This window comes from Phalangium opilio, unplaced genomic scaffold (genome assembly GCF_054372755.1).
Source record: "Phalangium opilio isolate 3A_F unplaced genomic scaffold, DU_Popi_V2 ptg000060l_1, whole genome shotgun sequence".
NCBI classification, from domain to species: Eukaryota; Metazoa; Arthropoda; class Arachnida; order Opiliones; family Phalangiidae; genus Phalangium; species Phalangium opilio.
In genome coordinates this window covers 988,133-1,011,608 of record NW_028324177.1, presented here as the reverse complement: position 1 = coordinate 1,011,608, position 23,476 = coordinate 988,133, and the positions used below count along the sequence as shown (strand labels likewise).

Here is a 23,476-nt window from a genome sequence, read left to right as displayed (position 1 = left end):
GGTGCGAGTGGTCCCGGGTTCAAATCCCGGATGGACCCGAGTTTTGCAGAAGTAATTTAGTGACTATTAAAATGCAATTAGTTAAATTGTAGTCCTTCGAGTTTGGCATGTTTCGGTGCCATGCAGGTCCGTCGGTCTAGGGGTATGATACTCGCTTTGGGTGCGAGTGGACTCGGGTTCAAATCCCGGACGGACCCGAGTTTTGCAGAAGTAATTTAGTGACTATTATAATGCAACTAGTTTAATTGTAGGCCTATGAGTTTAGCATGTTTCAGTGTCATTCTTGGTTTGTTGGTCTAGGGTTATGATACTCGCTACGGGTGTGAGTGCTACCGGGTTCAAATCCCGGACGGACCGAGTTTTGCAGAAGTAATTTAGTGACTATTAAAATGCAACTAGTTAAATTGTAGGCCTATGAGTTTAGCATGTTTCAGTGTCATGCAGGTCCGTTGGCCTAGGGGTATGATACTCGCTTTGGGTGAGAGTGGTCCCGGGTTCAAATCCCGGACGGACCCGAGTTTTGCAGAAGTAATTTAGTGACTATTAAACTGCAACTAGTTAAATTGTAGGCCTATGAGTTTAGCATGTTTCAGTGTCATGCAGGTCCGTTGGTCTAGGGGTATGATACTCGCTTTGGGTGCGAGTGGTCCCGGGTTAAAATCCCGGACGGACCCGAGTTTTGGCAGAAGCGATTGACTATTTAAACACAAATAGTAAAATTGTAGGCCTATGAGTTTAGCATGTTTCAGTGTCATACAGGTCCGTTGGTCTAGGGGTATGATACTCGCTTTGGGTGCGAGTGGTCCCGGGTTCAAATCCCGGACGTACCCGAGTTTTGCAGAAGTAATTTAGTGACTATTAAAATGCAACTAGTTAAATTGTAGTCCTTTGAGTTTAGCATGTTTCGGTGCCATGCAGGTCCGTTGGTCTAGGAGTATGATACTCGCTTTGGGTGCGAGTGGTCCCGGGTTCAAATCCCGGATGGACCCGAGTTTTGCAGAAGTAATTTAGTGACTATTAAAATGCAATTAGTTAAATTGTAGTCCTTCGAGTTTGGCATGTTTCGGTGCCATGCAGGTCCGTCGGTCTAGGTGTATGATACTCGCTTTGGGTGCGAGGGGACTCGGGTTCAAATCCCGGACGGACCCGAGTTTTGCAGAAGTAATTTAGTGACTATTATAATGCAACTAGTTTAATTGTAGGCCTATGAGTTTAGCATGTTTCAGTGTCATACTTGGTTTGTTGGTCTAGGGTTATGATACTCGCTTTGGGTGCGAGTGGTCCCGGGTTAAAATCCCGGACGGACCCGAGTTTTGGCAGAAGCGATTGACTATTTAAACACAAATAGTAAAATTGTAGGCCTATGAGTTTAGCATGTTTCAGTGTCATACAGGTCCGTTGGTCTAGGGGTATGATACTCGCTTTGGGTGCGAGTGGTCCCGGGTTCAAATCCCGGACGGACCCGAGTTTTGTAGGAGTAATTTAGTGACTATTAAAATGCAACTAGTTTAATTGTAGGCCTATGAGTTTAGCATGTTTTAGTGTTATGCAGGACCGTTGGTCTAGGAGTATGATACTCGCTTTGGGTGCGAGTGGTCCCGGGTTAAAATCCCGGACGGACCCGAGTTTTGGCAGAAGCGATTGACTATTTAAACACAAATAGTAAAATTGTAGGCCTATGAGTTTAGCATGTTTCAGTGTCATACAGGTCCGTTGGTCTAGGGGTATGATACTCGCTTTGGGTGCGAGTGGTCCCGGGTTCAAATCCCGGACGGACCCGAGTTTTGTAGGAGTAATTTAGTGACTATTAAAATGCAACTAGTTTAATTGTAGGCCTATGAGTTTAGCATGTTTTAGTGTCATGCAGGTCCGTTGGTCTAGGAGTATGATACTCGCTTTGGGTGCGAGTATTCCCGGGTTCAAATCCCGGACGGACCGGAGTTTTGCAGAAGTAATTTAGTGACTATTAAAATGCAACTAGTTTAATTGTAGGCCTATGAGTTTAGCATGTTTTAGTGTCATGCAGGTCCGTTGGTCTAGGAGTATGATACTCGCTTTGGGTGCGAGTGGTCCCGGGTTCAAATCCCGGACGGACCGGAGTTTTGCAAAAGTAATTTAGTGACTATTAAAATGCAATTAGTTAAATTGTAGTCCTTTGAGTTTAGCATGTTTCGGTGCCATGCAGGTCCGTTGGTCTAGGGGTATGATACTCGCTTTGGGTGCGAGTGGACTCGGGTTCAAATCCCGGACGGACCCGAGTTTTGCAGAAGTAATTTAGTGACTATTATAATGCAACTAGTTTAATTGTAGGCCTATGAGTTTAGCATGTTTCAGTGTCATTCTTGGTTTGTTGGTCTAGGGTTATGATACTCGCTACGGGTGTGAGTGCTACCGGGTTCAAATCCCGGACGGACCGAGTTTTGCAGAAGTAATTTAGTGACTATTAAAATGCAACTAGTTAAATTGTAGGCCTATGAGTTTAGCTTGTTTCAGTGTCATGCAGGTCCGTTGGCCTAGGGGTATGATACTCGCTTTGGGTGAGAGTGGTCCCGGGTTCAAATCCCGGACGGACCCGAGTTTTGCAGAAGTAATTTAGTGACTATTAAACTGCAACTAGTTAAATTGTAGGCCTATGAGTTTAGCATGTTTCGGTGCCATGCAGGTCTGTCGGTCTAGGGGTATGATACTCGCTTTGGGTGCGAGTGGACTCGGGTTCAAATCCCGGACGGATCCGAGTTTTGCAGAAGTAATTTAGTGACTATTTAAATGCAACTAGTTAAATTGTAGTCCTTTGAGTTTAGCATGTTTCGGTGCCATGCAGGTCCGTTGGTCTAGGAGTATGATACTCGCTTTGGGTGCGAGTGGTCCCGGGTTCAAATCCCGGATGGACCCGAGTTTTGCAGAAGTAATTTAGTGACTATTAAAATGCAATTAGTTAAATTGTAGTCCTTCGAGTTTGGCATGTTTCGGTGCCATGCAGGTCCGTCGGTCTAGGTGTATGATACTCGCTTTGGGTGCGAGGGGACTCGGGTTCAAATCCCGGACGGACCCGAGTTTTGCAGAAGTAATTTAGTGACTATTATAATGCAACTAGTTTAATTGTAGGCCTATGAGTTTAGCATGTTTCAGTGTCATACTTGGTTTGTTGGTCTAGGGTTATGATACTCGCTTTGGGTGCGAGTGGTCCCGGGTTAAAATCCCGGACGGACCCGAGTTTTGGCAGAAGCGATTGACTATTTAAACACAAATAGTAAAATTGTAGGCCTATGAGTTTAGCATGTTTCAGTGTCATACAGGTCCGTTGGTCTAGGGGTATGATACTCGCTTTGGGTGCGAGTGGTCCCGGGTTCAAATCCCGGACGGACCCGAGTTTTGCAGAAGTAATTTAGTGACTATTAAAATGCAACTAGTTAAATTGTAGTCCTTTGAGTTTAGCATGTTTCGGTGCCATGCAGGTCCGTTGGTCTAGGGGTATGATTCTCGCTTTGGGTGCGAGTGGTCCCGGGTTAAAATCCCGGACGGACCCGAGTTTTGGCAGAAGCGATTGACTATTTAAACACAAATAGTAAAATTGTAGGCCTATGAGTTTAGCATGTTTCAGTGTAATACAGGTCCGTTGGTCTAGGGGTATGATACTCGCTTTGGGTGTGAGTGGTACCGGGTTCAAATCCCGGACGGACCCGAGTTTTGCAGAAGTAATTTAGTGACTATTAAAATGCAACTAGTTTAATTGTAGGCCTATGAGTTTAGCATGTTTTAGTGTCATGCAGGTCCGTTGGTCTAGGAGTATGATACTCGCTTTGGGTGCGAGTGGTCCCGGGTTAAAATCCCGGACGGACCCGAGTTTTGGCAGAAGCGATTGACTATTTAAACACAAATAGTAAAATTGTAGGCCTATGAGTTTAGCATGTTTCAGTGTCATACAGGTCCGTTGGTCTAGGGGTATGATACTCGCTTTGGGTGCGAGTGGTCCCGGGTTCAAATCCCGAACGGACCCGAGTTTTGCAGAAGTAATTTAGTGACTATTAAAATGCAACTAGTTAAATTGTAGTCCTTTGAGTTTAGCATGTTTCGGTGCCATGCAGGTCTGTCGGTCTAGGGGTATGATACTCGCTTTGGGTGCGAGTGGACTCGGGTTCAAATCCCGGACGGACCCGAGTTTTGCAGAAGTAATTTAGTGACTATTATAATGCAACTAGTTTAATTGTAGGCCTATGAGTTTAGCATGTTTCAGTGTCATACTTGGTTTGTTGGTCTAGGGTTATGATACTCGCTTTGGGTGCGAGTGGTCCCGGGTTAAAGTCCCGGACGGACCCGAGTTTTGGCAGAAGCGATTGACTATTTAAACACAAATAGTAAAATTGTAGGCCTATGAGTTTAGCATGTTTCAGTGTCATACAGGTCCGTTGGTCTAGGGGTATGATACTCGCTTTTGGTGCGAGTGGTCCCGGGTTCAAATCCCGGACGGACCCGAGTTTTGCAGAAGTAATTTAGTGACTATTAAAATGCAACTAGTTAAATTGTAGTCCTTTGAGTTTAGCATGTTTCGGTGCCATGCAGGTCTGTCGGTCTAGGGGTATGATACTCGCTTTGGGTGCGAGTGGACTCGGGTTCAAATCCCGGACGGACCCGAGTTTTGCAGAAGTAATTTAGTGACTATTATAATGCAACTAGTTTAATTGTAGGCCTATGAGTTTAGCATGTTTCAGTGTCATACTTGGTTTGTTGGTCTAGGGTTATGATACTCGCTTTGGGTGCGAGTGGTCCCGGGTTAAAATCCCGGACGGACCCGAGTTTTGCAGAAGTAATTTAGTGACGATTAAAATGCAACTAGTTAAATTGTAGGCCTATGAGTTTAGCATGTTTCAGTGTCATGCAGGTCCGTTGGCCTAGGGGTGTGATACTCGCTTTGGGTGAGAGTGGTCCCGGGTTCAAATCCCGGACGGACCCGAGTTTTGCAGAAGTAATTTAGTGACTATTAAACTGCAACTAGTTAAATTGTAGGCCTATGAGTTTAGCATGTTTCAGTGTCATGCAGGTCCGTTGGTCTAGGGGTATGATACTCGCTTTGGGTGCGAGTGGACTCGGGTTCAAATCCCGGACGGACCCGATTTTTGCAGAAGTAATTTAGTGACTATTATAATGCAACTAGTTTAATTGTAGGCCTATGAGTTTAGCATGTTTCAGTGTCATGCAGGTCCGTTGGTCTAGGGTTATGATACTCGCTTTGGGTGCGAGTGGACTCGGGTTCAAATCCCGGACGGACCCGAGTTTTGCAGAAGTAATTTAGTGACTATTAAAATGCAACTAGTTAAATTGTAGGCCTATGAGTTTAGCATGTTTCAGTGTCATGCAGGTCCGTTGGTCTAGGGGTATGATACTCGCTTTGGGTGCGAGTGGTCCCGGGTTAAAATCCCGGACGGACCCGAGTTTTGGCAGAAGCGATTGACTATTTAAACACAAATAGTAAAATTGTAGGCCTATGAGTTTAGCATGTTTCAGTGTCATACAGGTCCGTTGGTCTAGGGGTATGATACTCGCTTTGGGTGTGAGTGGTACCGGGTTCAAATCCCGGACGGACCCGAGTTTTGCAGAAGTAATTTAGTGACTATTAAAATGCAACTAGTTTAATTGTAGGCCTATGAGTTTAGCATGTTTTAGTGTCATGCAGGTCCGTTGGTCTAGGAGTATGATACTCGCTTTGGGTGCGAGTGGTCCCGGGTTAAAATCCCGGACGGACCCGAGTTTTGGCAGAAGCGATTGACTATTTAAACACAAATAGTAAAATTGTAGGCCTATGAGTTTAGCATGTTTCAGTGTCATACAGGTCCGTTGGTCTAGGGGTATGATACTCGCTTTGGGTGCGAGTGGTCCCGGGTTCAAATCCCGGACGGACCCGAGTTTTGCAGAAGTAATTTAGTGACTATTAAAATGCAACTAGTTAAATTGTAGTCCTTTGAGTTTAGCATGTTTCGGTGCCATGCAGGTCTGTCGGTCTAGGGGTATGATACTCGCTTTGGGTGCGAGTGGACTCGGGTTCAAATCCCGGACGGACCCGAGTTTTGCAGAAGTAATTTAGTGACTATTATAATGCAACTAGTTTAATTGTAGGCCTATGAGTTTAGCATGTTTCAGTGTCATACTTGGTTTGTTGGTCTAGGGTTATGATACTCGCTTTGGGTGCGAGTGGTCCCGGGTTAAAATCCCGGACGGACCCGAGTTTTGCAGAAGTAATTTAGTGACTATTAAAATGCAACTAGTTAAATTGTAGTCCTTCGAGTTTGGCATGTTTCGGTGCCATGCAGGTCCGTCGGTCTAGGGGTATGATACTCGCTTTGGGTGCGAGTGGACTCGGGTTCAAATCCCGGACGGACCCGAGTTTTGCAGAAGTAATTTAGTGACTATTATAATGCAACTAGTTTAATTGTAGGCCTATGAGTTTAGCATGTTTCAGTGTCATACTTGGTTTGTTGGTCTAGGGTTATGATACTCGCTTTGGGTGCGAGTGGTCCCGGGTTAAAATCCCGGACGGACCCGAGTTTTGGCAGAAGCGATTGACTATTTAAACACAAATAGTAAAATTGTAGGCCTATGAGTTTAGCATGTTTCAGTGTCATACAGGTCCGTTGGTCTAGGGGTATGATACTCGCTTTGGGTGTGAGTGGTCCCGGGTTCAAATCCCGGACGGACCCGAGTTTTGCAGAAGTAATTTAGTGACTATTAAAATGCAACTAGTTAAATTGTAGTCCTTCGAGTTTGGCATGTTTCGGTGCCATGCAGGTCCGTCGGTCTAGGGGTATGATACTCGCTTTGGGTGCGAGTGGACTCGGGTTCAAATCCCGGACGGACCCGAGTTTTGCAGAAGTAATTTAGTGACTATTATAATGCAACTAGTTTAATTGTAGGCCTATGAGTTTAGCATGTTTCAGTGTCATACTTGGTTTGTTGGTCTAGGGTTATGATACTCGCTTTGGGTGCGAGTGGTCCCGGGTTAAAATCCCGGACGGACCCGAGTTTTGGCAGAAGCGATTGACTATTTAAACACAAATAGTAAAATTGTAGGCCTATGAGTTTAGCATGTTTCAGTGTCATACAGGTCCGTCGGTCTAGGGGTATGATACTCGCTTTGGGTGTGAGTGGTACCAGGTTCAAATCCCGGACGGACCCGAGTTTTGCAGAAGTAATTTAGTGACTATTAAAATGCAACTAGTTTAATTGTAGGCCTATGAGTTTAGCATGTTTTAGTGTCATGCAGGTCCGTTGGTCTAGGAGTATGATACTCGCTTTGGGTGCGAGTGGTCCCGGGTTAAAGTCCCGGACGGACCCGAGTTTTGGCAGAAGCGATTGACTATTTAAACACAAATAGTAAAATTGTAGGCCTATGAGTTTAGCATGTTTCAGTGTCATACAGGTCCGTTGGTCTAGGGGTATGATACTCGCTTTGGGTGCGAGTGGTCCCGGGTTCAAATCCCGGACGGACCCGAGTTTTGCAGAAGTAATTTAGTGACTATTAAAATGCAACTAGTTAAATTGTAGTCCTTTGAGTTTAGCATGTTTCGGTGCCATGCAGGTCTGTCGGTCTAGGGGTATGATACTCGCTTTGGGTGCGAGTGGACTCGGGTTCAAATCCCGGACGGACCCGAGTTTTGCAGAAGTAATTTAGTGACTATTATAATGCAACTAGTTTAATTGTAGGCCTATGAGTTTAGCATGTTTCAGTGTCATACTTGGTTTGTTGGTCTAGGGTTATGATACTCGCTTTGGGTGCGAGTGGTCCCGGGTTAAAATCCCGGACGGACCCGAGTTTTGCAGAAGTAATTTAGTGACGATTAAAATGCAACTAGTTAAATTGTAGGCCTATGAGTTTAGCATGTTTCAGTGTCATGCAGGTCCGTTGGCCTAGGGGTGTGATACTCGCTTTGGGTGAGAGTGGTCCCGGGTTCAAATCCCGGACGGACCCGAGTTTTGCAGAAGTAATTTAGTGACTATTAAACTGCAACTAGTTAAATTGTAGGCCTATGAGTTTAGCATGTTTCAGTGTCATGAAGGTCCGTTGGTCTAGGGGTATGATACTCGCTTTGGGTGCGAGTGGACTCGGGTTCAAATCCCGGACGGACCCGATTTTTGCAGAAGTAATTTAGTGACTATTATAATGCAACTAGTTTAATTGTAGGCCTATGAGTTTAGCATGTTTCAGTGTCATGCAGGTCCGTTGGTCTAGGGTTATGATACTCGCTTTGGGTGCGAGTGGACTCGGGTTCAAATCCCGGACGGACCCGAGTTTTGCAGAAGTAATTTAGTGACTATTAAAATGCAACTAGTTTAATTGTAGGCCTATGAGTTTAGCATGTTTTAGTGTCATGCAGGTCCGTTGGTCTAGGAGTATGATACTCGCTTTGGGTGCGAGTGGTCCCGGGTTAAAATCCCGGACGGACCCGAGTTTTGGCAGAAGCGATTGACTATTTAAACACAAATAGTAAAATTGTAGGCCTATGAGTTTAGCATGTTTCAGTGTCATACAGGTCCGTTGGTCTAGGGGTATGATACTCGCTTTGGGTGCGAGTGGTCCCGGGTTCAAATCCCGGACGGACCCGAGTTTTGCAGAAGTAATTTCGTGACTATTAAAATGCAACTAGTTAAATTGTAGTCCTTTGAGTTTAGCATGTTTCGGTGCCATGCAGGTCTGTCGGTCTAGGGGTATGATACTCGCTTTGGGTGCGAGTGGACTCGGGTTCAAATCCCGGACGGACCCGAGTTTTGCAGAAGTAATTTAGTGACTATTATAATGCAACTAGTTTAATTGTAGGCCTATGAGTTTAGCATGTTTCAGTGTCATACTTGGTTTGTTGGTCTAGGGTTATGATACTCGCTTTGGGTGCGAGTGGTCCCGGGTTAAAATCCCGGACGGACCCGAGTTTTGCAGAAGTAATTTAGTGACTATTAAAATGCAACTAGTTAAATTGTAGTCCTTCGAGTTTGGCATGTTTCGGTGCCATGCAGGTCCGTCGGTCTAGGGGTATGATACTGGCTTTGGGTGCGAGGGGACTCGGGTTCAAATCCCGGACGGACCCGAGTTTTGCAGAAGTAATTTAGTGACTATTATAATGCAACTAGTTTAATTGTAGGCCTATGAGTTTAGCATGTTTCAGTGTCATACTTGGTTTGTTGGTCTAGGGTTATGATACTCGCTTTGGGTGCGAGTGGTCCCGGGTTAAAATCCCGGACGGACCCGAGTTTTGGCAGAAGCGATTGACTATTTAAACACAAATAGTAAAATTGTAGGCCTATGAGTTTAGCATGTTTCAGTGTCATACAGGTCCGTTGGTCTAGGGGTATGATACTCGCTTTGGGTGCAAGTGGTCCCGGGTTCAAATCCCGGACGGACCCGAGTTTTGCAGAAGTAATTTAGTGACTATTAAAATGCAACTAGTTAAATTGTAGTCCTTTGAGTTTAGCATGTTTCGGTGCCATGCAGGTCCGTTGGTCTAGGGGTATGATACTCGCTTTGGGTGCGAGTGGTCCCGGGTTAAAATCCCGGACGGACCCGAGTTTTGGCAGAAGCGATTGACTATTTAAACACAAATAGTAAAATTGTAGGCCTATGAGTTTAGCATGTTTCAGTGTCATACAGGTCCGTTGGTCTAGGGGTATGATACTCGCTTTGGGTGTGAGTGGTACCGGGTTCAAATCCCGGACGGACCCGAGTTTTGCAGAAGTAATTTGGTGACTATTAAAATGCAACTAGTTTAATTGTAGGCCTATGAGTTTAGCATGTTTTAGTGTCATGCAGGTCCGTTGGTCTAGGAGTATGATACTCGCTTTGGGTGCGAGTGGTCCCGGGTTAAAATCCCGGACGGACCCGAGTTTTGGCAGAAGCGATTGACTATTTAAACACAAATAGTAAAATTGTAGGCCTATGAGTTTAGCATGTTACAGTGTCATACAGGTCCGTTGGTCTAGGGGTATGATACTCGCTTTGGGTGCGAGTGGTCCCGGGTTCAAATCCCGGACGGACCCGAGTTTTGCAGAAGTAATTTCGTGACTATTAAAATGCAACTAGTTAAATTGTAGTCCTTTGAGTTTAGCATGTTTCGGTGCCATGCAGGTCTGTCGGTCTAGGGGTATGATACTCGCTTTGGGTGCGAGTGGACTCGGGTTCAAATCCCGGACGGACCCGAGTTTTGCAGAAGTAATTTAGTGACTATTATAATGCAACTAGTTTAATTGTAGGCCTATGAGTTTAGCATGTTTCAGTGTCATACTTGGTTTGTTGGTCTAGGGTTATGATACTCGCTTTGGGTGCGAGTGGTCCCGGGTTAAAATCCCGGACGGACCCGAGTTTTGCAGAAGTAATTTAGTGACTATTAAAATGCAACTAGTTAAATTGTAGTCCTTCGAGTTTGGCATGTTTCGGTGCCATGCAGGTCCGTCGGTCTAGGGGAATGATACTCGCTTTGGGTGCGAGTGGACTCGGGTTCAAATCCCGGACGGACCCGAGTTTTGCAGAAGTAATTTAGTGACTATTATAATGCAACTAGTTTAATTGTAGGCCTATGAGTTTAGCATGTTTCAGTGTCATACTTGGTTTGTTGGTCTAGGGTTATGATACTCGCTTTGGGTGCGAGTGGTCCCGGGTTAAAATCCCGGACGGACCCGAGTTTTGGCAGAAGCGATTGACTATTTAAACACAAATAGTAAAATTGTAGGCCTATGAGTTTAGCATGTTTCAGTGTCATACAGGTCCGTTGGTCTAGGGGTATGATACTCGCTTTGGGTGCGAGTGGTCCCGGGTTCAAATCCCGGACGGACCCGAGTTTTGCAGAAGTAATTTAGTGACTATTAAAATGCAACTAGTTAAATTGTAGTCCTTTGAGTTTAGCATGTTTCGGTGCCATGCAGGTCCGTTGGTCTAGGGGTATGATACTCGCTTTGGGTGCGAGTGGTCCCGGGTTAAAATCCCGGACGGACCCGAGTTTTGGCAGAAGCGATTGACTATTTAAACACAAATAGTAAAATTGTAGGCCTATGAGTTTAGCATGTTTCAGTGTCATACAGGTCCGTTGGTCTAGGGGTATGATACTCGCTTTGGGTGTGAGTGGTACCAGGTTCAAATCCCGGACGGACCCGAGTTTTGCAGAAGTAATTTAGTGACTATTAAAATGCAACTAGTTTAATTGTAGGCCTATGAGTTTAGCATGTTTTAGTGTCATGCAGGTCCGTTGGTCTAGGAGTATGATACTCGCTTTGGGTGCGAGTGGTCCCGGGTTAAAGTCCCGGACGGACCCGAGTTTTGGCAGAAGCGATTGACTATTTAAACACAAATAGTAAAATTGTAGGCCTATGAGTTTAGCATGTTTCAGTGTCATACAGGTCCATTGGTGTAGGGGTATGATACTCGCTTTGGGTGCGAGTGGTCCCGGGTTCAAATCCCGGACGGACCCGAGTTTTGCAGAAGTAATTTAGTGACTATTAAAATGCAACTAGTTAAATTGTAGTCCTTTGAGTTTAGCATGTTTCGGTGCCATGCAGGTCTGTCGGTCTAGGGGTATGATACTCGCTTTGGGTGCGAGTGGACTCGGGTTCAAATCCCGGACGGACCCGAGTTTTGCAGAAGTAATTTAGTGACTATTATAATGCAACTAGTTTAATTGTAGGCCTATGAGTTTAGCATGTTTCAGTGTCATACTTGGTTTGTTGGTCTAGGGTTATGATACTCGCTTTGGGTGCGAGTGGTCCCGGGTTAAAATCCCGGACGGACCCGAGTTTTGCAGAAGTAATTTAGTGACTATTAAAATGCAACTAGTTAAATTGTAGGCCTATGAGTTTAGCATGTTTCAGTGTCATTCTTGGTTTGTTGGTCTAGGGTTATGATACTCGCTACGGGTGTGAGTGCTACCGGGTTCAAATCCCGGACGGACCGAGTTTTGCAGAAGTAATTAAGTGACTATTAAAATGCAACTAGTTAAATTGTAGGCCTATGAGTTTAGCATGTTTCAGTGTCATGCAGGTCCGTTGGCCTAGGGGTATGATACTCGCTTTGGGTGAGAGTGGTCCCGGGTTCAAATCCCGGACGGACCCGAGTTTTGCAGAAGTAATTTAGTGACTATTAAACTGCAACTAGTTAAATTGTAGGCCTATGAGTTTAGCATGTTTCAGTGTCATGCAGGTCCGTTGGTCTAGGGGTATGATACTCGCTTTGGGTGCGAGTGGTCCCGGGTTAAAATCCCGGACGGACCCGAGTTTTGGCAGAAGCGATTGACTATTTAAACACAAATAGTAAAATTGTAGGCCTATGAGTTTAGCATGTTTCAGTGTCATACAGGTCCGTTGGTCTAGGGGTATGATACTCGCTTTGGGTGCGAGTGGTCCCGGGTTCAAATCCCGGACGTACCCGAGTTTTGCAGAAGTAATTTAGTGACTATTAAAATGCAACAAGTTAAATTGTAGTCCTTTGAGTTTAGCATGTTTCGGTGCCATGCAGGTCCGTTGGTCTAGGAGTATGATACTCGCTTTGGGTGCGAGTGGTCCCGGGTTCAAATCCCGGATGGACCCGAGTTTTGCAGAAGTAATTTAGTGACTATTAAAATGCGATTAGTTAAATTGTAGTCCTTCGAGTTTGGCATGTTTCGGTGCCATGCAGGTCCGTCGGTCTAGGGGTATGATACTCGCTTTGGGTGTGAGTGGTACCAGGTTCAAATCCCGGACGGACCCGAGTTTTGCAGAAGTAATTTAGTGACTATTAAAATGCAACTAGTTTAATTGTAGGCCTATGAGTTTAGCATGTTTTAGTGTCATGCAGGTCCGTTGGTCTAGGAGTATGATACTCGCTTTGGGTGCGAGTGGTCCCGGGTTAAAGTCCCGGACGGACCCGAGTTTTGGCAGAAGCGATTGACTATTTAAACACAAATAGTAAAATTGTAGGCCTATGAGTTTAGCATGTTTCAGTGTCATACAGGTCCATTGGTGTAGGGGTATGATACTCGCTTTGGGTGCGAGTGGTCCCGGGTTCAAATCCCGGACGGACCCGAGTTTTGCAGAAGTAATTTAGTGACTATTAAAATGCAACTAGTTAAATTGTAGTCCTTTGAGTTTAGCATGTTTCGGTGCCATGCAGGTCTGTCGGTCTAGGGGTATGATACTCGCTTTGGGTGCGAGTGGACTCGGGTTCAAATCCCGGACGGACCCGAGTTTTGCAGAAGTAATTTAGTGACTATTATAATGCAACTAGTTTAATTGTAGGCCTATGAGTTTAGCATGTTTCAGTGTCATACTTGGTTTGTTGGTCTAGGGTTATGATACTCGCTTTGGGTGCGAGTGGTCCCGGGTTAAAATCCCGGACGGACCCGAGTTTTGCAGAAGTAATTTAGTGACTATTAAAATGCAACTAGTTAAATTGTAGGCCTATGAGTTTAGCATGTTTCAGTGTCATTCTTGGTTTGTTGGTCTAGGGTTATGATACTCGCTACGGGTGTGAGTGCTACCGGGTTCAAATCCCGGACGGACCGAGTTTTGCAGAAGTAATTAAGTGACTATTAAAATGCAACTAGTTAAATTGTAGGCCTATGAGTTTAGCATGTTTCAGTGTCATGCAGGTCCGTTGGCCTAGGGGTATGATACTCGCTTTGGGTGAGAGTGGTCCCGGGTTCAAATCCCGGACGGACCCGAGTTTTGCAGAAGTAATTTAGTGACTATTAAACTGCAACTAGTTAAATTGTAGGCCTATGAGTTTAGCATGTTTCAGTGTCATGCAGGTCCGTTGGTCTAGGGGTATGATACTCGCTTTGGGTGCGAGTGGTCCCGGGTTAAAATCCCGGACGGACCCGAGTTTTGGCAGAAGCGATTGACTATTTAAACACAAATAGTAAAATTGTAGGCCTATGAGTTTAGCATGTTTCAGTGTCATACAGGTCCGTTGGTCTAGGGGTATGATACTCGCTTTGGGTGCGAGTGGTCCCGGGTTCAAATCCCGGACGTACCCGAGTTTTGCAGAAGTAATTTAGTGACTATTAAAATGCAACAAGTTAAATTGTAGTCCTTTGAGTTTAGCATGTTTCGGTGCCATGCAGGTCCGTTGGTCTAGGAGTATGATACTCGCTTTGGGTGCGAGTGGTCCCGGGTTCAAATCCCGGATGGACCCGAGTTTTGCAGAAGTAATTTAGTGACTATTAAAATGCGATTAGTTAAATTGTAGTCCTTCGAGTTTGGCATGTTTCGGTGCCATGCAGGTCCGTCGGTCTAGGGGTATGATACTCGCTTTGGGTGCGAGGGGACTCGGGTTCAAATCCCGGACGGACCCGAGTTTTGCAGAAGTAATTTAGTGACTATTATAATGCAACTAGTTTAATTGTAGGCCTATGAGTTTAGCATGTTTCAGTGTCATACTTGGTTTGTTGGTCTAGGGTTATGATACTCGCTTTGGGTGCGAGTGGTCCCGGGTTAAAATCCCGGACGGACCCGAGTTTTGGCAGAAGCGATTGACTATTTAAACACAAATAGTAAAATTGTAGGCCTATGAGTTTAGCATGTTTCAGTGTCATACAGGTCCGTTGGTCTAGGGGTATGATACTCGCTTTGGGTGCGAGTGGTCCCGGGTTCAAATCCCGGACGGACCCGAGTTTTGCAGAAGTAATTTAGTGACTATTAAAATGCAACTAGTTAAATTGTAGTCCTTTGAGTTTAGCATGTTTCGGTGCCATGCAGGTCCGTTGGTCTAGGGGTATGATACTCGCTTTGGGTGCGAGTGGTCCCGGGTTAAAATCCCGGACGGACCCGAGTTTTGGCAGAAGCGATTGACTATTTAAACACAAATAGTAAAATTGTAGGCCTATGAGTTTAGCATGTTTCAGTGTCATACAGGTCCGTTGGTCTAGGGGTATGATACTCGCTTTGGGTGTGAGTGGTACCAGGTTCAAATCCCGGACGGACCCGAGTTTTGCAGAAGTAATTTAGTGACTATTAAAATGCAACTAGTTTAATTGTAGGCCTATGAGTTTAGCATGTTTTAGTGTCATGCAGGTCCGTTGGTCTAGGAGTATGATACTCGCTTTGGGTGCGAGTGGTCCCGGGTTAAAGTCCCGGACGGACCCGAGTTTTGGCAGAAGCGATTGACTATTTAAACACAAATAGTAAAATTGTAGGCCTATGAGTTTAGCATGTTTCAGTGTCATACAGGTCCATTGGTGTAGGGGTATGATACTCGCTTTGGGTGCGAGTGGTCCCGGGTTCAAATCCCGGACGGACCCGAGTTTTGCAGAAGTAATTTAGTGACTATTAAAATGCAACTAGTTAAATTGTAGTCCTTTGAGTTTAGCATGTTTCGGTGCCATGCAGGTCTGTCGGTCTAGGGGTATGATACTCGCTTTGGGTGCGAGTGGACTCGGGTTCAAATCCCGGACGGACCCGAGTTTTGCAGAAGTAATTTAGTGACTATTATAATGCAACTAGTTTAATTGTAGGCCTATGAGTTTAGCATGTTTCAGTGTCATACTTGGTTTGTTGGTCTAGGGTTATGATACTCGCTTTGGGTGCGAGTGGTCCCGGGTTAAAATCCCGGACGGACCCGAGTTTTGCAGAAGTAATTTAGTGACTATTAAAATGCAACTAGTTAAATTGTAGGCCTATGAGTTTAGCATGTTTCAGTGTCATTCTTGGTTTGTTGGTCTAGGGTTATGATACTCGCTACGGGTGTGAGTGCTACCGGGTTCAAATCCCGGACGGACCGAGTTTTGCAGAAGTAATTAAGTGACTATTAAAATGCAACTAGTTAAATTGTAGGCCTATGAGTTTAGCATGTTTCAGTGTCATGCAGGTCCGTTGGCCTAGGGGTATGATACTCGCTTTGGGTGAGACTGGTCCCGGGTTCAAATCCCGGACGGACCCGAGTTTTGCAGAAGTAATTTAGTGACTATTAAACTGCAACTAGTTAAATTGTAGGCCTATGAGTTTAGCATGTTTCAGTGTCATGCAGGTCCGTTGGTCTAGGGGTATGATACTCGCTTTGGGTGCGAGTGGTCCCGGGTTAAAATCCCGGACGGACCCGAGTTTTGGCAGAAGCGATTGACTATTTAAACACAAATAGTAAAATTGTAGGCCTATGAGTTTAGCATGTTTCAGTGTCATACAGGTCCGTTGGTCTAGGGGTATGATACTCGCTTTGGGTGCGAGTGGTCCCGGGTTCAAATCCCGGACGTACCCGAGTTTTGCAGAAGTAATTTAGTGACTATTAAAATGCAACTAGTTAAATTGTAGTCCTTTGAGTTTAGCATGTTTCGGTGCCATGCAGGTCCGTTGGTCTAGGAGTATGATACTCGCTTTGGGTGCGAGTGGTCCCGGGTTCAAATCCCGGATGGACCCGAGTTTTGCAGAAGTAATTTAGTGACTATTAAAATGCAATTAGTTAAATTGTAGTCCTTCGAGTTTGGCATGTTTCGGTGCCATGCAGGTCCGTCGGTCTAGGGGTATGATACTCGCTTTGGGTGCGAGGGGACTCGGGTTCAAATCCCGGACGGACCCGAGTTTTGCAGAAGTAATTTAGTGACTATTATAATGCAACTAGTTTAATTGTAGGCCTATGAGTTTAGCATGTTTCAGTGTCATACTTGGTTTGTTGGTCTAGGGTTATGATACTCGCTTTGGGTGCGAGTGGTCCCGGGTTAAAATCCCGGACGGACCCGAGTTTTGGCAGAAGCGATTGACTATTTAAACACAAATAGTAAAATTGTAGGCCTATGAGTTTAGCATGTTTCAGTGTCATTCTTGGTTTGTTGGTCTAGGGTTATGATACTCGCTACGGGTGTGAGTGCTACCGGGTTCAAATCCCGGACGGACCGAGTTTTGCAGAAGTAATTAAGTGACTATTAAAATGCAACTAGTTAAATTGTAGGCCTATGAGTTTAGCATGTTTCAGTGTCATGCAGGTCCGTTGGCCTAGGGGTATGATACTCGCTTTGGGTGAGAGTGGTCCCGGGTTCAAATCCCGGACGGACCCGAGTTTTGCAGAAGTAATTTAGTGACTATTAAACTGCAACTAGTTAAATTGTAGGCCTATGAGTTTAGCATGTTTCAGTGTCATGCAGGTCCGTTGGTCTAGGGGTATGATACTCGCTTTGGGTGCGAGTGGTCCCGGGTTAAAATCCCGGACGGACCCGAGTTTTGGCAGAAGCGATTGACTATTTAAACACAAATAGTAAAATTGTAGGCCTATGAGTTTAGCATGTTTCAGTGTCATACAGGTCCGTTGGTCTAGGGGTATGATACTCGCTTTGGGTGCGAGTGGTCCCGGGTTCAAATCCCGGACGTACCCGAGTTTTGCAGAAGTAATTTAGTGACTATTAAAATGCAACTAGTTAAATTGTAGTCCTTTGAGTTTAGCATGTTTCGGTGCCATGCAGGTCCGTTGGTCTAGGAGTATGATACTCGCTTTGGGTGCGAGTGGTCCCGGGTTCAAATCCCGGATGGACCCGAGTTTTGCAGAAGTAATTTAGTGACTATTAAAATGCAATTAGTTAAATTGTAGTCCTTCGAGTTTGGCATGTTTCGGTGCCATGCAGGTCCGTCGGTCTAGGGGTATGATACTCGCTTTGGGTGCGAGGGGACTCGGGTTCAAATCCCGGACGGACCCGAGTTTTGCAGAAGTAATTTAGTGACTATTATAATGCAACTAGTTTAATTGTAGGCCTATGAGTTTAGCATGTTTCAGTGTCATACTTGGTTTGTTGGTCTAGGGTTATGATACTCGCTTTGGGTGCGAGTGGTCCCGGGTTAAAATCCCGGACGGACCCGAGTTTTGGCAGAAGCGATTGACTATTTAAACACAAATAGTAAAATTGTAGGCCTATGAGTTTAGCATGTTTCAGTGTCATACAGGTCCGTTGGTCTAGGGGTATGATACTCGCTTTGGGTGCGAGTGGTCCCGGGTTCAAATCCCGGACGGACCCGAGTTTTGCAGAAGTAATTTAGTGACTATTAAAATGCAACTAGTTAAATTGTAGTCCTTTGAGTTTAGCATGTTTCGGTGCCATGCAGGTCCGTTGGTCTAGGGGTATGATACTCGCTTTGGGTGCGAGTGGTCCCGGGTTAAAATCCCGGACGGACCCGAGTTTTGGCAGAAGCGATTGACTATTTAAACACAAATAGTAAAATTGTAGGCCTATGAGTTTAGCATGTTTCAGTGTCATACAGGTCCGTTGGTCTAGGGGTATGATACTCGCTTTGGGTGTGAGTGGTACCGGGTTCAAATCCCGGACGGACCCGAGTTTTGCAGAAGTAATTTAGTGACTATTAAAATGCAACTAGTTTAATTGTAGGCCTATGAGTTTAGCATGTTTCAGTGTCATACTTGGTTTGTTGGTCTAGGGTTATGATACTCGCTTTGGGTGCGAGTGGTCCCGGGTTAAAATCCCGGACGGACCCGAGTTTTGGCAGAAGCGATTGACTATTTAAACACAAATAGTAAAATTGTAGGCCTATGAGTTTAGCATGTTTCAGTGTCATACAGGTCCGTTGGTCTAGGGGTATGATACTCGCTTTGGGTGCGAGTGGTCCCGGGTTCAAATCCCGGACGGACCCGAGTTTTGCAGAAGTAATTTAGTGACTATTAAAATGCAACTAGTTAAATTGTAGTCCTTTGAGTTTAGCATGTTTCGGTGCCATGCAGGTCCGTTGGTCTAGGGGTATGATACTCGCTTTGGGTGCGAGTGGTCCCGGGTTAAAATCCCGGACGGACCCGAGTTTTGGCAGAAGCGATTGACTATTTAAACACAAATAGTAAAATTGTAGGCCTATGAGTTTAGCATGTTTCAGTGTCATACAGGTCCGTTGGTCTAGGGGTATGATACTCGCTTTGGGTGTGAGTGGTACCGGGTTCAAATCCCGGACGGACCCGAGTTTTGCAGAAGTAATTTAGTGACTATTAAAATGCAACTAGTTTAATTGTAGGCCTATGAGTTTAGCATGTTTTAGTGTCATGCAGGTCCGTTGGTCTAGGAGTATGATACTCGCTTTGGGTGCGAGTGGTCCCGGGTTAAAATCCCGGACGGACCCGAGTTTTGGCAGAAGCGATTGACTATTTAAACACAAATAGTAAAATTGTAGGCCTATGAGTTTAGCATGTTTCAGTGTCATACAGGTCCGTTGGTCTAGGGGTATGATACTCGCTTTGGGTGCGAGTGGTCCCGGGTTCAAATCCCGGACGGACCCGAGTTTTGCAGAAGTAATTTAGTGACTATTAAAATGCAACTAGTTAAATTGTAGTCCTTTGAGTTTAGCATGTTTCGGTGCCATGCAGGTCTGTCGGTCTAGGGGTATGATACTCGCTTTGGGTGCGAGTGGACTCGGGTTCAAATCCCGGACGGACCCGAGTTTTGCAGAAGTAATTTAGTGACTATTATAATGCAACTAGTTTAATTGTAGGCCTATGAGTTTAGCATGTTTCAGTGTCATACTTGGTTTGTTGGTCTAGGGTTATGATACTCGCTTTGGGTGCGAGTGGTCCCGGGTTAAAATCCCGGACGGACCCGAGTTTTGCAGAAGTAATTTAGTGACTATTAAAATGCAACTAGTTAAATTGTAGTCCTTCGAGTTTGGCATGTTTCGGTGCCATGCAGGTCCGTCGGTCTTGGGGAATGATACTCGCTTTGGGTGCGAGTGGACTCGGGTTCAAATCCCGGACGGACCCGAGTTTTGCAGAAGTAATTTAGTGACTATTATAATGCAACTAGTTTAATTGTAGGCCTATGAGTTTAGCATGTTTCAGTGTCATACTTGGTTTGTTGGTCTAGGGTTATGATACTCGCTTTGGGTGCGAGTGGTCCCGGGTTAAAATCCCGGACGGACCCGAGTTTTGGCAGAAGCGATTGACTATTTAAACACAAATAGTAAAATTGTAGGCCTATGAGTTTAGCATGTTTCAGTGTCATACAGGTCCGTTGGTCTAGGGGTATGATACTCGCTTTGGATGCGAGTGGTCCCGGGTTCAAATCCCGGACGGACCCGAGTTTTGCAGAAGTAATTTAGTGACTATTAAAATGCAACTAGTTAAATTGTAGTCCTTTGAGTTTAGCATGTTTCGGTGCCATGCAGGTCCGTTGGTCTAGGGGTATGATACTCGCTTTGGGTGCGAGTGGTCCCGGGTTAAAATCCCGGACGGACCCGAGTTTTGGCAGAAGCGATTGACTATTTAAACACAAATAGTAAAATTGTAGGCCTATGAGTTTAGCATGTTTCAGTGTCATACAGGTCCGTTGGTCTAGGGGTATGATACTCGCTTTGGGTGTGAGTGGTACCAGGTTCAAATCCCGGACGGACCCGAGTTTTGCAGAAGTAATTTAGTGACTATTAAAATGCAACTAGTTTAATTGTAGGCCTATGAGTTTAGCATGTTTTAGTGTCATGCAGGTCCGTTGGTCTAGGAGTATGATACTCGCTTTGGGTGCGAGTGGTCCCGGGTTAAAGTCCCGGACGGACCCGAGTTTTGGCAGAAGCGATTGACTATTTAAACACAAATAGTAAAATTGTAGGCCTATGAGTTTAGCATGTTTCAGTGTCATACAGGTCCGTTGGTCTAGGGGCATGATACTCGCTTTGGGTGCGAGTGGTCCCGGGTTCAAATCCCGGACGGACCCGAGTTTTGCAGAAGTAATTTAGTGACTATTAAAATGCAACTAGTTAAATTGTAGGCCTATGAGCTTAGCATGTTTCAGTGTCATACTTGGTTTGTTGGTCTAGGGTTATGATACTCGCTTTGGGTGCGAGTGGTCCCGGGTTAAAATCCCGGACGGACCCGAGTTTTGCAGAAGTAATTTAGTGACTATTAAAATGCAACTAGTTAAATTGTAGGCCTATGAGTTTAGCATGTTTAAGTGTCATGCAGGTCCGTTGGTCTAGGGGTATGATACTCGCTTTGGGTGCGAGTGGTCCCGGGTTAAAATCCCGGACGGACCCGAGTTTTGGCAGAAGCGATTGACTATTTAAACACAAATAGTAAAATTGTAGGCCTATGAGTTTAGCATGTTTCAGTGTCATACAGGTCCGTTGGTCTAGGGGTATGATACTCGCTTTGGGTGCGAGTGGTCCCGGGTTCAAATCCCGGACGTACCCGAGTTTTGCAGAAGTAATTTAGTGACTATTAAAATGCAACTAGTTAAATTGTAGTCCTTTGAGTTTAGCATGTTTCGGTGCCATGCAGGTCCGTTGGTCTAGGAGTATGATACTCGCTTTGGGTGCGAGTGGTCCCGGGTTCAAATCCCGGATGGACCCGAGTTTTGCAGAAGTAATTTAGTGACTATTAAAATGCAATTAGTTAAATTGTAGTCCTTCGAGTTTGGCATGTTTCGGTGCCATGCAGGTCCGTCGGTCTAGGGGTATGATACTCGCTTTGGGTGCGAGGGGACTCGGGTTCAAATCCCGGACGGACCCGAGTTTTGCAGAAGTAATTTAGTGACTATTATAATGCAACTAGTTTAATTGTAGGCCTATGAGTTTAGCATGTTTCAGTGTCATACTTGGTTTGTTGGTCTAGGGTTATGATACTCGCTTTGGGTGCGAGTGGTCCCGGGTTAAAATCCCGGACGGACCCGAGTTTTGGCAGAAGCGATTGACTATTTAAACACAAATAGTAAAATTGTAGGCCTATGAGTTTAGCATGTTTCAGTGTCATACAGGTCCGTTGGTCTAGGGGTATGATACTCGCTTTGGGTGCGAGTGGTCCCGGGTTCAAATCCCGGACGGACCCGAGTTTTGCAGAAGTAATTTAGTGACTATTAAAATGCAACTAGTTAAATTGTAGTCCTTTGAGTTTAGCATGTTTCGGTGCCATGCAGGTCCGTTGGTCTAGGGGTATGATACTCGCTTTGGGTGCGAGTGGTCCCGGGTTAAAATCCCGGACGGACCCGAGTTTTGGCAGAAGCGATTGACTATTTAAACACAAATAGTAAAATTGTAGGCCTATGAGTTTAGCATGTTTCAGTGTCATACAGGTCCGTTGGTCTAGGGGTATGATACTCGCTTTGGGTGTGAGTGGTACCGGGTTCAAATCCCGGACGGACCCGAGTTTTGCAGAAGTAATTTAGTGACTATTAAAATGCAACTAGTTTAATTGTAGGCCTATGAGTTTAGCATGTTTCAGTGTCATACTTGGTTTGTTGGTCTAGGGTTATGATACTCGCTTTGGGTGCGAGTGGTCCCGGGTTAAAATCCCGGACGGACCCGAGTTTTGGCAGAAGCGATTGACTATTTAAACACAAATAGTAAAATTGTAGGCCTATGAGTTTAGCATGTTTCAGTGTCATACAGGTCCGTTGGTCTAGGGGTATGATACTCGCTTTGGGTGCGAGTGGTCCCGGGTTCAAATCCCGGACGGACCCGAGTTTTGCAGAAGTAATTTAGTGACTATTAAAATGCAACTAGTTAAATTGTAGTCCTTTGAGTTTAGCATGTTTCGGTGCCATGCAGGTCCGTTGGTCTAGGGGTATGATACTCGCTTTGGGTGCGAGTGGTCCCGGGTTAAAATCCCGGACGGACCCGAGTTTTGGCAGAAGCGATTGACTATTTAAACACAAATAGTAAAATTGTAGGCCTATGAGTTTAGCATGTTTCAGTGTCATACAGGTCCGTTGGTCTAGGGGTATGATACTCGCTTTGGGTGTGAGTGGTACCGGGTTCAAATCCCGGACGGACCCGAGTTTTGCAGAAGTAATTTAGTGACTATTAAAATGCAACTAGTTTAATTGTAGGCCTATGAGTTTAGCATGTTTTAGTGTCATGCAGGTCCGTTGGTCTAGGAGTATGATACTCGCTTTGGGTGCGAGTGGTCCCGGGTTAAAATCCCGGACGGACCCGAGTTTTGGCAGAAGCGATTGACTATTTAAACACAAATAGTAAAATTGTAGGCCTATGAGTTTAGCATGTTTCAGTGTCATACAGGTCCGTTGGTCTAGGGGTATGATACTCGCTTTGGGTGCGAGTGGTCCCGGGTTCAAATCCCGGACGGACCCGAGTTTTGCAGAAGTAATTTAGTGACTATTAAAATGCAACTAGTTAAATTGTAGTCCTTTGAGTTTAGCATGTTTCGGTGCCATGCAGGTCTGTCGGTCTAGGGGTATGATACTCGCTTTGGGTGCGAGTGGACTCGGGTTCAAATCCCGGACGGACCCGAGTTTTGCAGAAGTAATTTAGTGACTATTATAATGCAACTAGTTTAATTGTAGGCCTATGAGTTTAGCATGTTTCAGTGTCATACTTGGTTTGTTGGTCTAGGGTTATGATACTCGCTTTGGGTGCGAGTGGTCCCGGGTTAAAATCCCGGACGGACCCGAGTTTTGCAGAAGTAATTTAGTGACTATTAAAATGCAACTAGTTAAATTGTAGTCCTTCGAGTTTGGCATGTTTCGGTGCCATGCAGGTCCGTCGGTCTTGGGGAATGATACTCGCTTTGGGTGCGAGTGGACTCGGGTTCAAATCCCGGACGGACCCGAGTTTT

At 45.3% G+C, this 23,476-nt stretch overlaps 47 non-coding genes across 47 annotated transcripts; all 47 read left to right on the top strand.

Moving 5' to 3' along the window:
* The first annotated feature begins 602 nt into the window (after window positions 1–602).
* TRNAP-UGG (transfer RNA proline (anticodon UGG)) lies at window positions 603–674 on the top strand. Its single transcript has one exon. It is a non-coding gene; the product is annotated as a tRNA-Pro (tRNA).
* Window positions 675–758: 84 nt separating this feature from the next.
* Window positions 759–830, top strand: TRNAP-UGG (transfer RNA proline (anticodon UGG)). Its single transcript has one exon. It is a non-coding gene; the product is annotated as a tRNA-Pro (tRNA).
* Window positions 831–1,392: 562 nt separating this feature from the next.
* TRNAP-UGG (transfer RNA proline (anticodon UGG)) lies at window positions 1,393–1,464 on the top strand. The gene has a single exon. It is a non-coding gene; the product is annotated as a tRNA-Pro (tRNA).
* A 243-nt stretch (window positions 1,465–1,707) lies between these two features.
* Window positions 1,708–1,779, top strand: TRNAP-UGG (transfer RNA proline (anticodon UGG)). Its single transcript has one exon. It is a non-coding gene; the product is annotated as a tRNA-Pro (tRNA).
* A 246-nt stretch (window positions 1,780–2,025) lies between these two features.
* TRNAP-UGG (transfer RNA proline (anticodon UGG)) lies at window positions 2,026–2,097 on the top strand. The gene has a single exon. It is a non-coding gene; the product is annotated as a tRNA-Pro (tRNA).
* Window positions 2,098–2,184: 87 nt separating this feature from the next.
* TRNAP-UGG (transfer RNA proline (anticodon UGG)) lies at window positions 2,185–2,256 on the top strand. Its single transcript has one exon. It is a non-coding gene; the product is annotated as a tRNA-Pro (tRNA).
* Window positions 2,257–3,295: 1,039 nt separating this feature from the next.
* TRNAP-UGG (transfer RNA proline (anticodon UGG)) lies at window positions 3,296–3,367 on the top strand. Its single transcript has one exon. It is a non-coding gene; the product is annotated as a tRNA-Pro (tRNA).
* Window positions 3,368–3,454: 87 nt separating this feature from the next.
* Window positions 3,455–3,526, top strand: TRNAP-UGG (transfer RNA proline (anticodon UGG)). The gene has a single exon. It is a non-coding gene; the product is annotated as a tRNA-Pro (tRNA).
* A 399-nt stretch (window positions 3,527–3,925) lies between these two features.
* Window positions 3,926–3,997, top strand: TRNAP-UGG (transfer RNA proline (anticodon UGG)). Its single transcript has one exon. It is a non-coding gene; the product is annotated as a tRNA-Pro (tRNA).
* A 403-nt stretch (window positions 3,998–4,400) lies between these two features.
* Window positions 4,401–4,472, top strand: TRNAQ-UUG (transfer RNA glutamine (anticodon UUG)). The gene has a single exon. It is a non-coding gene; the product is annotated as a tRNA-Gln (tRNA).
* Window positions 4,473–5,037: 565 nt separating this feature from the next.
* TRNAP-UGG (transfer RNA proline (anticodon UGG)) lies at window positions 5,038–5,109 on the top strand. The gene has a single exon. It is a non-coding gene; the product is annotated as a tRNA-Pro (tRNA).
* A 246-nt stretch (window positions 5,110–5,355) lies between these two features.
* On the top strand, window positions 5,356–5,427 carry TRNAP-UGG (transfer RNA proline (anticodon UGG)). The gene has a single exon. It is a non-coding gene; the product is annotated as a tRNA-Pro (tRNA).
* A 399-nt stretch (window positions 5,428–5,826) lies between these two features.
* Window positions 5,827–5,898, top strand: TRNAP-UGG (transfer RNA proline (anticodon UGG)). The gene has a single exon. It is a non-coding gene; the product is annotated as a tRNA-Pro (tRNA).
* A 722-nt stretch (window positions 5,899–6,620) lies between these two features.
* On the top strand, window positions 6,621–6,692 carry TRNAP-UGG (transfer RNA proline (anticodon UGG)). Its single transcript has one exon. It is a non-coding gene; the product is annotated as a tRNA-Pro (tRNA).
* A 718-nt stretch (window positions 6,693–7,410) lies between these two features.
* On the top strand, window positions 7,411–7,482 carry TRNAP-UGG (transfer RNA proline (anticodon UGG)). Its single transcript has one exon. It is a non-coding gene; the product is annotated as a tRNA-Pro (tRNA).
* Window positions 7,483–8,047: 565 nt separating this feature from the next.
* On the top strand, window positions 8,048–8,119 carry TRNAP-UGG (transfer RNA proline (anticodon UGG)). The gene has a single exon. It is a non-coding gene; the product is annotated as a tRNA-Pro (tRNA).
* Window positions 8,120–8,521: 402 nt separating this feature from the next.
* On the top strand, window positions 8,522–8,593 carry TRNAP-UGG (transfer RNA proline (anticodon UGG)). The gene has a single exon. It is a non-coding gene; the product is annotated as a tRNA-Pro (tRNA).
* A 722-nt stretch (window positions 8,594–9,315) lies between these two features.
* TRNAP-UGG (transfer RNA proline (anticodon UGG)) lies at window positions 9,316–9,387 on the top strand. The gene has a single exon. It is a non-coding gene; the product is annotated as a tRNA-Pro (tRNA).
* An 87-nt stretch (window positions 9,388–9,474) lies between these two features.
* Window positions 9,475–9,546, top strand: TRNAP-UGG (transfer RNA proline (anticodon UGG)). Its single transcript has one exon. It is a non-coding gene; the product is annotated as a tRNA-Pro (tRNA).
* A 399-nt stretch (window positions 9,547–9,945) lies between these two features.
* On the top strand, window positions 9,946–10,017 carry TRNAP-UGG (transfer RNA proline (anticodon UGG)). Its single transcript has one exon. It is a non-coding gene; the product is annotated as a tRNA-Pro (tRNA).
* Window positions 10,018–10,739: 722 nt separating this feature from the next.
* On the top strand, window positions 10,740–10,811 carry TRNAP-UGG (transfer RNA proline (anticodon UGG)). Its single transcript has one exon. It is a non-coding gene; the product is annotated as a tRNA-Pro (tRNA).
* Window positions 10,812–10,898: 87 nt separating this feature from the next.
* TRNAP-UGG (transfer RNA proline (anticodon UGG)) lies at window positions 10,899–10,970 on the top strand. The gene has a single exon. It is a non-coding gene; the product is annotated as a tRNA-Pro (tRNA).
* A 1,195-nt stretch (window positions 10,971–12,165) lies between these two features.
* TRNAP-UGG (transfer RNA proline (anticodon UGG)) lies at window positions 12,166–12,237 on the top strand. The gene has a single exon. It is a non-coding gene; the product is annotated as a tRNA-Pro (tRNA).
* An 84-nt stretch (window positions 12,238–12,321) lies between these two features.
* Window positions 12,322–12,393, top strand: TRNAP-UGG (transfer RNA proline (anticodon UGG)). The gene has a single exon. It is a non-coding gene; the product is annotated as a tRNA-Pro (tRNA).
* A 1,357-nt stretch (window positions 12,394–13,750) lies between these two features.
* On the top strand, window positions 13,751–13,822 carry TRNAP-UGG (transfer RNA proline (anticodon UGG)). The gene has a single exon. It is a non-coding gene; the product is annotated as a tRNA-Pro (tRNA).
* Window positions 13,823–13,906: 84 nt separating this feature from the next.
* TRNAP-UGG (transfer RNA proline (anticodon UGG)) lies at window positions 13,907–13,978 on the top strand. The gene has a single exon. It is a non-coding gene; the product is annotated as a tRNA-Pro (tRNA).
* Window positions 13,979–14,540: 562 nt separating this feature from the next.
* TRNAP-UGG (transfer RNA proline (anticodon UGG)) lies at window positions 14,541–14,612 on the top strand. Its single transcript has one exon. It is a non-coding gene; the product is annotated as a tRNA-Pro (tRNA).
* Window positions 14,613–14,699: 87 nt separating this feature from the next.
* TRNAP-UGG (transfer RNA proline (anticodon UGG)) lies at window positions 14,700–14,771 on the top strand. Its single transcript has one exon. It is a non-coding gene; the product is annotated as a tRNA-Pro (tRNA).
* Window positions 14,772–15,966: 1,195 nt separating this feature from the next.
* On the top strand, window positions 15,967–16,038 carry TRNAP-UGG (transfer RNA proline (anticodon UGG)). The gene has a single exon. It is a non-coding gene; the product is annotated as a tRNA-Pro (tRNA).
* An 84-nt stretch (window positions 16,039–16,122) lies between these two features.
* TRNAP-UGG (transfer RNA proline (anticodon UGG)) lies at window positions 16,123–16,194 on the top strand. Its single transcript has one exon. It is a non-coding gene; the product is annotated as a tRNA-Pro (tRNA).
* Window positions 16,195–17,074: 880 nt separating this feature from the next.
* TRNAP-UGG (transfer RNA proline (anticodon UGG)) lies at window positions 17,075–17,146 on the top strand. Its single transcript has one exon. It is a non-coding gene; the product is annotated as a tRNA-Pro (tRNA).
* An 84-nt stretch (window positions 17,147–17,230) lies between these two features.
* On the top strand, window positions 17,231–17,302 carry TRNAP-UGG (transfer RNA proline (anticodon UGG)). The gene has a single exon. It is a non-coding gene; the product is annotated as a tRNA-Pro (tRNA).
* A 562-nt stretch (window positions 17,303–17,864) lies between these two features.
* Window positions 17,865–17,936, top strand: TRNAP-UGG (transfer RNA proline (anticodon UGG)). The gene has a single exon. It is a non-coding gene; the product is annotated as a tRNA-Pro (tRNA).
* Window positions 17,937–18,023: 87 nt separating this feature from the next.
* Window positions 18,024–18,095, top strand: TRNAP-UGG (transfer RNA proline (anticodon UGG)). Its single transcript has one exon. It is a non-coding gene; the product is annotated as a tRNA-Pro (tRNA).
* Window positions 18,096–18,495: 400 nt separating this feature from the next.
* TRNAP-UGG (transfer RNA proline (anticodon UGG)) lies at window positions 18,496–18,567 on the top strand. The gene has a single exon. It is a non-coding gene; the product is annotated as a tRNA-Pro (tRNA).
* An 87-nt stretch (window positions 18,568–18,654) lies between these two features.
* Window positions 18,655–18,726, top strand: TRNAP-UGG (transfer RNA proline (anticodon UGG)). The gene has a single exon. It is a non-coding gene; the product is annotated as a tRNA-Pro (tRNA).
* A 399-nt stretch (window positions 18,727–19,125) lies between these two features.
* Window positions 19,126–19,197, top strand: TRNAP-UGG (transfer RNA proline (anticodon UGG)). The gene has a single exon. It is a non-coding gene; the product is annotated as a tRNA-Pro (tRNA).
* Window positions 19,198–19,919: 722 nt separating this feature from the next.
* On the top strand, window positions 19,920–19,991 carry TRNAP-UGG (transfer RNA proline (anticodon UGG)). The gene has a single exon. It is a non-coding gene; the product is annotated as a tRNA-Pro (tRNA).
* Window positions 19,992–20,078: 87 nt separating this feature from the next.
* TRNAP-UGG (transfer RNA proline (anticodon UGG)) lies at window positions 20,079–20,150 on the top strand. The gene has a single exon. It is a non-coding gene; the product is annotated as a tRNA-Pro (tRNA).
* Window positions 20,151–20,549: 399 nt separating this feature from the next.
* On the top strand, window positions 20,550–20,621 carry TRNAP-UGG (transfer RNA proline (anticodon UGG)). The gene has a single exon. It is a non-coding gene; the product is annotated as a tRNA-Pro (tRNA).
* A 247-nt stretch (window positions 20,622–20,868) lies between these two features.
* TRNAP-UGG (transfer RNA proline (anticodon UGG)) lies at window positions 20,869–20,940 on the top strand. The gene has a single exon. It is a non-coding gene; the product is annotated as a tRNA-Pro (tRNA).
* Window positions 20,941–21,024: 84 nt separating this feature from the next.
* Window positions 21,025–21,096, top strand: TRNAP-UGG (transfer RNA proline (anticodon UGG)). Its single transcript has one exon. It is a non-coding gene; the product is annotated as a tRNA-Pro (tRNA).
* A 562-nt stretch (window positions 21,097–21,658) lies between these two features.
* TRNAP-UGG (transfer RNA proline (anticodon UGG)) lies at window positions 21,659–21,730 on the top strand. The gene has a single exon. It is a non-coding gene; the product is annotated as a tRNA-Pro (tRNA).
* An 87-nt stretch (window positions 21,731–21,817) lies between these two features.
* Window positions 21,818–21,889, top strand: TRNAP-UGG (transfer RNA proline (anticodon UGG)). Its single transcript has one exon. It is a non-coding gene; the product is annotated as a tRNA-Pro (tRNA).
* Window positions 21,890–22,289: 400 nt separating this feature from the next.
* TRNAP-UGG (transfer RNA proline (anticodon UGG)) lies at window positions 22,290–22,361 on the top strand. Its single transcript has one exon. It is a non-coding gene; the product is annotated as a tRNA-Pro (tRNA).
* An 87-nt stretch (window positions 22,362–22,448) lies between these two features.
* Window positions 22,449–22,520, top strand: TRNAP-UGG (transfer RNA proline (anticodon UGG)). The gene has a single exon. It is a non-coding gene; the product is annotated as a tRNA-Pro (tRNA).
* Window positions 22,521–22,919: 399 nt separating this feature from the next.
* TRNAP-UGG (transfer RNA proline (anticodon UGG)) lies at window positions 22,920–22,991 on the top strand. Its single transcript has one exon. It is a non-coding gene; the product is annotated as a tRNA-Pro (tRNA).
* The last annotated feature ends 485 nt before the right edge of the window (window positions 22,992–23,476 follow it).